We start from the raw sequence: 8,932 nt of genomic DNA on the forward strand, positions 1-8,932 counted from the left end.
AAGGGAGGAGATCTACATATCCGTATTGCCAAGCTTGCCTTCCACGCCAAGGAAAGTCACATCCGGACAATGGACGAATTCTTCAATCATGTATCTTCATAGTCCAACAGTCCGGCCAAAGGATATAGTCCGGCTGTCCGGAGACCCCCTAATCCAGGACTCCCTCAGTAGCCCCTGAACCCGGCTACAATGACGATGAGTCCGGCGCGTAGATTTCTTTGGCATTGCAAGGCGGGTTCCTCCTCCGAATACTCCATAGAAGATTTTTGAACACAAGGATAGTGTCCGGCTCTGCAAAACAAGTTCCACATACCACCGTAGAGAGAATAATATTTCCACAAATCTAATCTGCTGACACGTTTCGACAGCATGACATCATGTCACGACCCGGTCATTATTCGAACCGCTTTTCTCAACCAACACTGCACATATTGCGAGGCGGTTTTCTTGACACGTGTGACGCCCGGATAATTAAGCTACAGTGATCCTCTGCTAATGATACCACGTCACCTTGTTTATAGTTGCTAATCTCGAGTTAGTTTGAAACCGATTCAAATTCAAATTCAAAAATAGGCAAACAATAAAAGTTTTCAAATATTAAAACTAAAATGTTCGGACTGAACCAAATATTGCATAGATAATTATGGGGAAAAAACCACACATGTATAAAATGTTTAAATACTATGAGATGAATAAAACAGTAGTAAAAATGATTATTTGAATAACTTTTATAATTAATAAAATGTCAAACTAAGTTATTAGGGGTCTAGACTTTTTGTGACTATGGACTAGGTTGTAATACTAATTTAGATACTAAGTGTATGTTTTACTAAAATAGAATGCAACTACAATAAAGCAGGAAAGAATAAATAAAAGGAAAAGAAAACACAAAAACAGAAAAGGAAACTAACCAAAAAAAGGTAAAAGGAGACCCCCCACTGGACCCCTTGGCCCAACTGGGCCGGCCCATCGCGCACCTCCCTGGCCTATATGGCCCTATCCCCCGAAACCCTGAACTGCTACCCACCCTTACTACCCACTCCCCCCCCACTCGCGCCCCCACTCCCTCTCCCCTGATCCAATCGGGATCAGGCCCGACGCCGGCGCCGCCCCTCCCACTCTCCTCCGCGCCCCCCCCCTTCGCCAATTGCCGCCGCCCGGAGTGCCATCCCCGCCGGTGCCCCGTCGCCCTACGCCGTCGCCACCTCGACCCGGACGCCGCCCCGTCGCACACCGTCCTCCTCGACGTCTCCCTCCTCCACCCCGCGCCCATTGCCCGTGCCCTGCAATCCCGGTGAGGACCCCAGTCCTCCTCCTTCCCGTGCCCTCACGCCGGCGCTCGCCCGCGCCTGCCCCGGCCACGCTCACGGCGGCCCGCGCTCACCGTGGCCTCGCCCCGCTTCGGCCCCTCCTGCTTCTTGTGCCCGCGCACACACGCGCCGCCCCCGCCGCGGCCCCTGCGGGCCGCGCTCGTCCATCGCCGCTGGCGCATCGCCCTCCCCCCACCCCGCGCGTGTATGCTACTGCGCTGCTGCCGCGCACGCTCGCCTCTGACCTCGCCTTGCCTCGCCTCCGGCCGGCGCTTGACCGCACCACCCGCGCCGCTCGCGCAAGTCCCGCTCGCACGCCTCCTCCCGTGTCCGTCATCGACGCTCGCCTTAGCTCCGCTCCGGCGCCGATCGCCGCACGTCCTCCCGCATCCCTCCACTCGTCGGTGGCTGCGGCTGCCCGCCTCCACTCGTCGGCGGCTGCGGCGCCACACTGCTGCCCCGGATGCCTCCCCTGTCGGGCGCCCGGCGCCCGTCGCCTGGGCTCGCCCCATCGGGCGCCCGTGCCCGTAACCCGTGTGCCCGCCCTGCTAAGGCCCTTTGGGCCACTGCCAAACGGGGCCCACGCCCCGCCCACAGAACGTTTTTTTAAAATTATTAATAAACAAAATATATATATAATTAAATTAATAAAAAGAATTAATTAAATAAATAAAACTTAATTAATTATGTAATTAATCAATTAACTTAATTAACACTGTTTAGTTAACTAATTAACTATAATTAAACCTGCTAATTAAATGTTAACAAATAATTAGATAGTAGTCTATGACAATCAGGACCCACACGTCAGTTGACCCAGTCAAACACACTGTTGACTGCTGACATCATGATGATGTCATGATGATGCAGTAAACCTGTTTTTATTTAAATTAAATCTGTTAATTCCAAAATTGAATTAAAACTTTAGAAAATTAATATAAAATAAACCGTATATCGGATGAAAATACTTTGTACATGAAAGTTGCTCAGAACGACGAGACGAATCCGGATACGCAGCCCGTTCGTCCGCCACGCATCCCTAACATAGCGAACACGCAACTTTCCCCCTCCGGCTCATCTGTCCGAAAACGCGAAACACCGGGAATACTTTCCGGATGTTTTCCCCCTTCACCGGTACCACCTCGTACCGCGTTAGGGCACACCTAGCATCACGTTTTGTCATGTCATGCACCATTATGCAGCTGTTTGCATTATATTTATTGTTTCTTCCCCCTCTTCTCTCGCTAGACACCGAGACCGACGCCGCTGCTACCTAGTACGACTACAGTGTTGACGACCCCTCTCTCTTGCCAGAGCAACCAGGCAAGCCCCCCCTTTGATCACCAGATATCGCCTACTCTTCTCTATACTGCTTGCATTAGAGTAGTGTAGCATGTTACTGCTTTCCGTTATTCCTATCCTGATGCATAGCCTATGCTTGCTAATACTGTTGTTACCATTACCTGCTATCCTACTGCTTAGTATAGGATGCTAGTGTTCCATCAGTGGCCCTACACTCTTGTCCGTCTGCCATGCTATACTACTGGGCCGTGATCACTTCGGGAGGTGACCACGGGCATATACAATATAATTTACACAGTTACCTTACCTGTGATACTGTTCGGAGATGGGGGCTGAAGGGGCAGGTGGCTCCATCCCGGTAGAGGTGGGCCTGGGTTCCCGACGGCCCCCGACTGTTACTTTGAGGCGGAGCGACAGGGCAGGTTGAGACCACCTAGGAGAGAGGTGGGCCTGGCCCTGGTCGGCGTTCGCAGATACTTAACACGTTTAACGAGATCTTGGTATTTGATCTGAGTCTGGCTACTGGCCTATACGCACTAACCATCTACGCGGGGACAGTTATGGGCACTCGACGTCGTGGTATCAGCCGAAGCCTTCGTGACGTCAGCGACTGAGTGGCGCGCGCCGGATTGGACCGTAAGCCTGCTCTTGTATTAAGGGGGCTAGTTCTGCTTCCGGCCGCGTTCGCAACGTGCAGGTGTGCAAAGGGCGATGGGCCCAAACCCCTGCGCCATAGGATTTAGACCGGTGTGCTGACCTCTCTGTTGTGCCTAGGTAGGGCTGCGACGTGTTGATCTTCCGAGGCCGGGCATGACCCAGGAAAGTGTGTCCGGCCAAATGGGATCGAGCGTGTTGGGTTATGTGGTGCACCCCTGCAGGGAAGTTAATTTATTCGAATAGCCGTGATCTTCGGTAAGAGGACGACTTGGAGTTGTACCTTGACCTTATGACAACTAGAACCGGATACTTAATAAAACACACCCTTCCAAGTGCCAGATACAACCAGTGATCGCTCTCTCACAGGGCGACGAGGGGAGGATCATCGGTTAGGGTTATGCTATGCGATGCTACTTGGAGGTCTTCAGTCTACTCTCTTCTACATGCTGCGAGATGGAGGTGGCTAGAAGCATAGTCTTCGACAGGATTAGCTATCCCCCTCTTATTCTGGCTTTCTGCAGTTCAGTCCACCGATATGGCCCTTTACACATTTACCCATGCATATGTAGTGTAGCTCCTTGCTTGCGAGTACTTTGGATGAGTACTCACGGTTGCTTTCTCCCTCTTTTCCCCTATCCCTTCTACCTGGTTGTCGCAACCAGATGTTGGAGCCCAGGAGCCAGACGCCACCTTCGACGACGACTCCTACTACTCGGGAGGTGCCTACTACTACGTGCAGCCCGCTGACGGCGACCAGGAGTAGTTTAGGAGGATCCCAGGCAGGAGGCCTGCGCCTCTTTCGATCTGCATCCCAGTTTGTGCTAGCCTTCTTAAGGAAAACTTGTTTAACTTATGTCTGTACTCAGATATTGTTGCTTCTGCTGACTCGTCTATGATCGAGCTCTTGTATTCGAGCCCTCGAGGCCCCTGGCTTGTAATATGATGCTTGTATGACTTATTTTTATTTGTAGAGTTGTGTTGTGATATCTTCCCGTGAGTCCCTGATCTTGATCGTACACGTTTGCGTGTATGATTAGTGTACGATTAAATCGGGGGCGTCACAAGTTGGTATCAGAGCCGACTGCCTGTAGGAATTCCCCTTCCACACTCCTTGGCCGAAGTTGAGTCTAATCATTACAAAACTTTTACTAACATGGCTGTGTGCCTTACGGGCCCATGTCGCCATTGGGTGGTATTAGGATCTTTTATTCCTCGTCTATACTCTGGGATTCTGACTCTCTCCTTCTCGGGTTAAATGATTTTGCTAAAATCTAACTCTAGGTTCTCGTTACCACTTCCTGCCGAAGAGCCCCTTCATTATAGATGATCGACTGCTTCAACAGAAGGTTCTGACAATACTCTCCGATGTTCTCCCAAAACCTTATGCCATTGCTTTTGCAATTCCCTACCACCAAAATATCCCTATGGGTAAGTATTTAGACCTGTCGTGCTTACTTTTATTCCCAGTCGATCTTGTTATTATAAGATACCCCGAGAATACTTTGTGCCTACTGCCTTGCAGTTCTTTGCCACATGCATACCACTACGGATAATTACTCGCACTTATCGAGTATCCGCTCATCCCCAGATATTCATGCAGTTCACAAAATTCTTCGAAATACCATTCGGTCTTCCGAAAATCCTGAGCAACCTATTGCTCCTGAAATTCTTGCTTGCTTGCATTATGGTTAATCCCATAAGTATAGTAATCTTATTGGCAACCTTTGTCAATATCATTTTGAGTCCATTGACTCAATATGTTGCGAATGCTCGCAATCCTCACTCAGATCATAGAATTCATCCTTCCAGCTCAGATGTCATTTAAAACGTGAGCTGGTCCTCGGCCAATCAGATTGCCATCGATTGTACCCCTAAGTCTATTCAACTTGTCCGTCCTTGATCAGAGCGTTTGCTCCTGATCCCTTGATTTGAGAATCATAAATCCTTTGTTATTTAAACGTTGAATTATTCAGATGTTCTGTAAAACGATGCATTTGCATTCTTTCTTCCTCTGATTGGGTATCGATACTCACATCAACTCCATTGTGGATCACCGTATCCACTATTGGATTATTATCCGACAATGTCCTTCATAATTAATCACCTTGTGAGTTCTTTCTCCGATACATAATGCCTTTGGTAATTTGTATCCTCTCCTTTTGCCAACCATGCTCTGCTTTCGAGCTGGTAATATTTACTCTCAAAGCTTGTGGTATATGTTTCCACGATACCCTGACGGATTGAACCTATGCCTTCCTTAATTTGTGTGACCTCGAAAGTTATGCGGGTTATACCCTGCTGACGCTTCGTCAGATAACTTTTCAGCACTACAACTTCGAAAAGGGGAGGTAAATGTAAGGTTATGCATTGAAGAAGCGGGAGTCGACCTTGAACTTTGTGTTCATGCCCATGGACACGATGTAGATCTTATCATTAAAGCTTCTCTTAAATTAATTACTCCCTTGGTATAAGTTCAGCTTATATCTGGGATCTGGCCTTTGGCAATCGTGGTTCCGACCATGATCTCCTTTAAATACCATTTCTCATGCAAGTTTAAGCACCTGTCTTCTATAGAGCAATACCCCAGTCCAACCTCTACTTTGATCCGTCGTCGAGTATTACCCCCTGGTACCTCGAGATTGTCATGGAACTGCATAGCTTCTTATGAGTTCTTCATCAAGTGCTACATTCCCACTGATTCCAAGTTTTCACGGGCTCTGAGTCGTTAAACACTCAAAACCACCGATAACTGAACCGAGCCTGCACTACGGTTCAACGACACTTGATAATCTTCTTTAAGTACGAGTTTGTACCCGACCACGCCATTCCTAGCCTGTATGGCTATATCATTGTCGTGGTGATTTTAACTGTGCTACCTGGTCCTTATTCTCGGAGCACCACTTCGATGATGAGCTAAGCTTACGTCGATTTTCCTTGTCATATCATTTCACCTTGAAAAGCAAGCTTGATTTCGAGTTTGTGTTGTATCTGTGCTTCCATTGACCTCTTACTTCATCATTCCTTTGACTTGATGTCATCGCTGATCGATTACATCCTCATGAAACCTCTCGACAAATGTGTCGTGATCATCATCAACATTTTGACCCCTTCCAGGATATCAATTGAATTCATGATGAGAAGTACCCTCCTTGCCCTCGATGATTTGTGTTATCATCGACCACTTTATTGCCTTCCGTTCAACACAAACTTGTTCGTGTTTCTAGCAACCCTATTGCTTTCAAGTTAATGGTCGATAATTCATTCTTAGACTATTGGTTGTTGAATCACCTTTCTAACATTGGTCATGCTACCTAAGGCCATATTTTGGATGCACTTTTCAACCAATGCTTATTGTGAATGTTTTCCTCGAGCATACACCCTTATATCATTTGATCCGACAAATGTTATCTCCTTGTTCACATAAGTGTGGAAATCCATCTTTTGAAAATCTCAATGAATTGTCGCTGAGTTCATCAGCCATCTCTTCATCCTCTCCTTGGTTTTAATGATGAACTCTTGTTTCGGAACTCGCTACCATAGTACATTTCCCGAGAATCTTACAATGTCGTCTCGTCAATTGTGTTGCACCTTTTCTTCTCAGGCATCCTGAGTCTGAGGTATCCTGACACCAATCAGATCTAAATCTTGGTCAGATATGATGGTTGGAACATTTTTCAAGAGACATATCATTGGTCCTTATATGACCCGGTAAGGTGATGTCATGCCTAGCCCACCTGACCGGAGGACCTAATGTTTTAGTTTCCTTTTTAGCAAGGTTAACCATTCTTCCATGAGGAAATGGAATGACTTTCTTTATAAATTGTTCCTGATGAATCCTTTGTATATCCAAAGCCCGACCTTTGTTTGAAGACCATGTCAGTGCTATCTCGAAGCATGTATGTGGTACCCCTATCATCGATAAGAACACTTGAAGCACAAAGCTAAATTTTCTTAATCAAATTATCCAAACATCGTTGTATGGATAATGTCATGAAATTTCTCTCCCCTACCTAAAAGGTTTTCTACATTATATCCTGTCATGGATATCATGCTCTGCTTGTCCTTGGGAAGGGTATACCCCTGGTATATGTGTCAAACACATTATCCTTTCCACTGTTCTGTTTGATCTGATGATCACATTTTCCTTCCATTGGTTTGTTTAAACCTCTTTGTGATCTGTAATATATAAGCAGTAATATTTCCCTGCTTATGTAAACACCTCGTTGTACCACTCTGTCCGCAAGACCCTGTTGCGATTGTTGATGACATTCGGTAACCACCGATGGACGAGAACTTTTCCTATTGGTCCGCCTCATTTCAACGAGCAGGAGAATGGTTCTCTTCGTCCCTCGCCCTTGGTACCGATGTTGTTGCCGACTTAACCGACGGACTATCCTCTGACATGCCTTGCTCACATGATCGTGCAAGATGTCCTCGCCCTTCATACTTTTAACCCACATGGTGGGCCCATAACCCATAGTTCCACAGGATCGAAACCTGACTCTCCTGTACAACCTATTGTCAAAGTTACTCCTCGCGCTTGACTTCATATGTACTTCACGGGCCACCTGCTTAGAGATCTATTCTGGTATCAGACGCAACACTTATTCCCATTGCTTTGAGCCCCTTTCGAGCCCTATTTCAGGCATCAAACGGTTGCCTGCTCGCTCGAAACATCCCATGAAACCTCATTACTTTGCTCTTGATATTTTCTTAAGTTTCAATTCGAGAGTTACTTTCTGCCACCGTCCCCGATGTTATCGACCAGATAGTCAACCTTGTACAGGTTCGTTCTCCCGGAATACCCCTTTATTCTTTTGTAAGTACGATGGAACCCCCCGAAGAAAAGATGCCGACTTCATCTTGATGAGTTGGGGCACAAAAGGGAAGACATCAATATAATGGATCGCCCACTTCGAGAAGAGGAACCAAGAGCGAGGAGATCCGTTAGCATTCCGTAACTAGACCTTTCCCCCCTTCTCTACCTCTTAAATCTCGGGACGAGATTTCTTGTAGTGGAGGAGAATTGTGATGCCCGGATAATTAAGCTACAGTGATCCTCTGCTAATGATACCACGTCACCTCGTTTATAGTTGCTAATCTCGAGTTAGTTTGAAACCGATTCAAATTCAAATTCAAAAATAGGCAAACAATAAAAGTTTTCAAATATTAAAACTAAAATGTTCGGACTGAACCAAATATTGCATAGATAATTATGGGGAAAAAACCACACATGTATAAAATGTTTAAATACTATGAGATGAATAAAACAGTAGTAAAAATGATTATTTGAATAACTTTTATAATTAATAAAATGTCAAACTAAGTTATTAGGGGTCTAGACTTTTTGTGACTATGGACTAGGTTGTAATACTAATTTAGATACTAAGTGTATGTTTTACTAAAATAGAATGCAACTACAATAAAGCAGGAAAGAATAAATAAAAGGAAAAGAAAACACAAAAACAGAAAAGGAAACTAACCAAAAAAAAGGTAAAAGGAGACCCCCCACTGGACCCCTTGGCCCAACTGGGCCGGCCCATCGCGCACCTCCCTGGCCTATATGGCCCTATCCACCGAAACCCTAAACCACTACCCACCCCCACTACCCACTCCCCCCCACTCGCGCCCCCACTCCCTCTCCCCTGATCCAATCGGGATCA

The sequence above is a fragment of the Triticum urartu genome, chromosome 7A (genome assembly GCF_056163025.1).
Source record: "Triticum urartu cultivar PI428250 chromosome 7A, HENAU_Tu73, whole genome shotgun sequence".
In the NCBI taxonomy this organism is placed as follows: domain Eukaryota; kingdom Viridiplantae; phylum Streptophyta; class Magnoliopsida; order Poales; family Poaceae; genus Triticum; species Triticum urartu.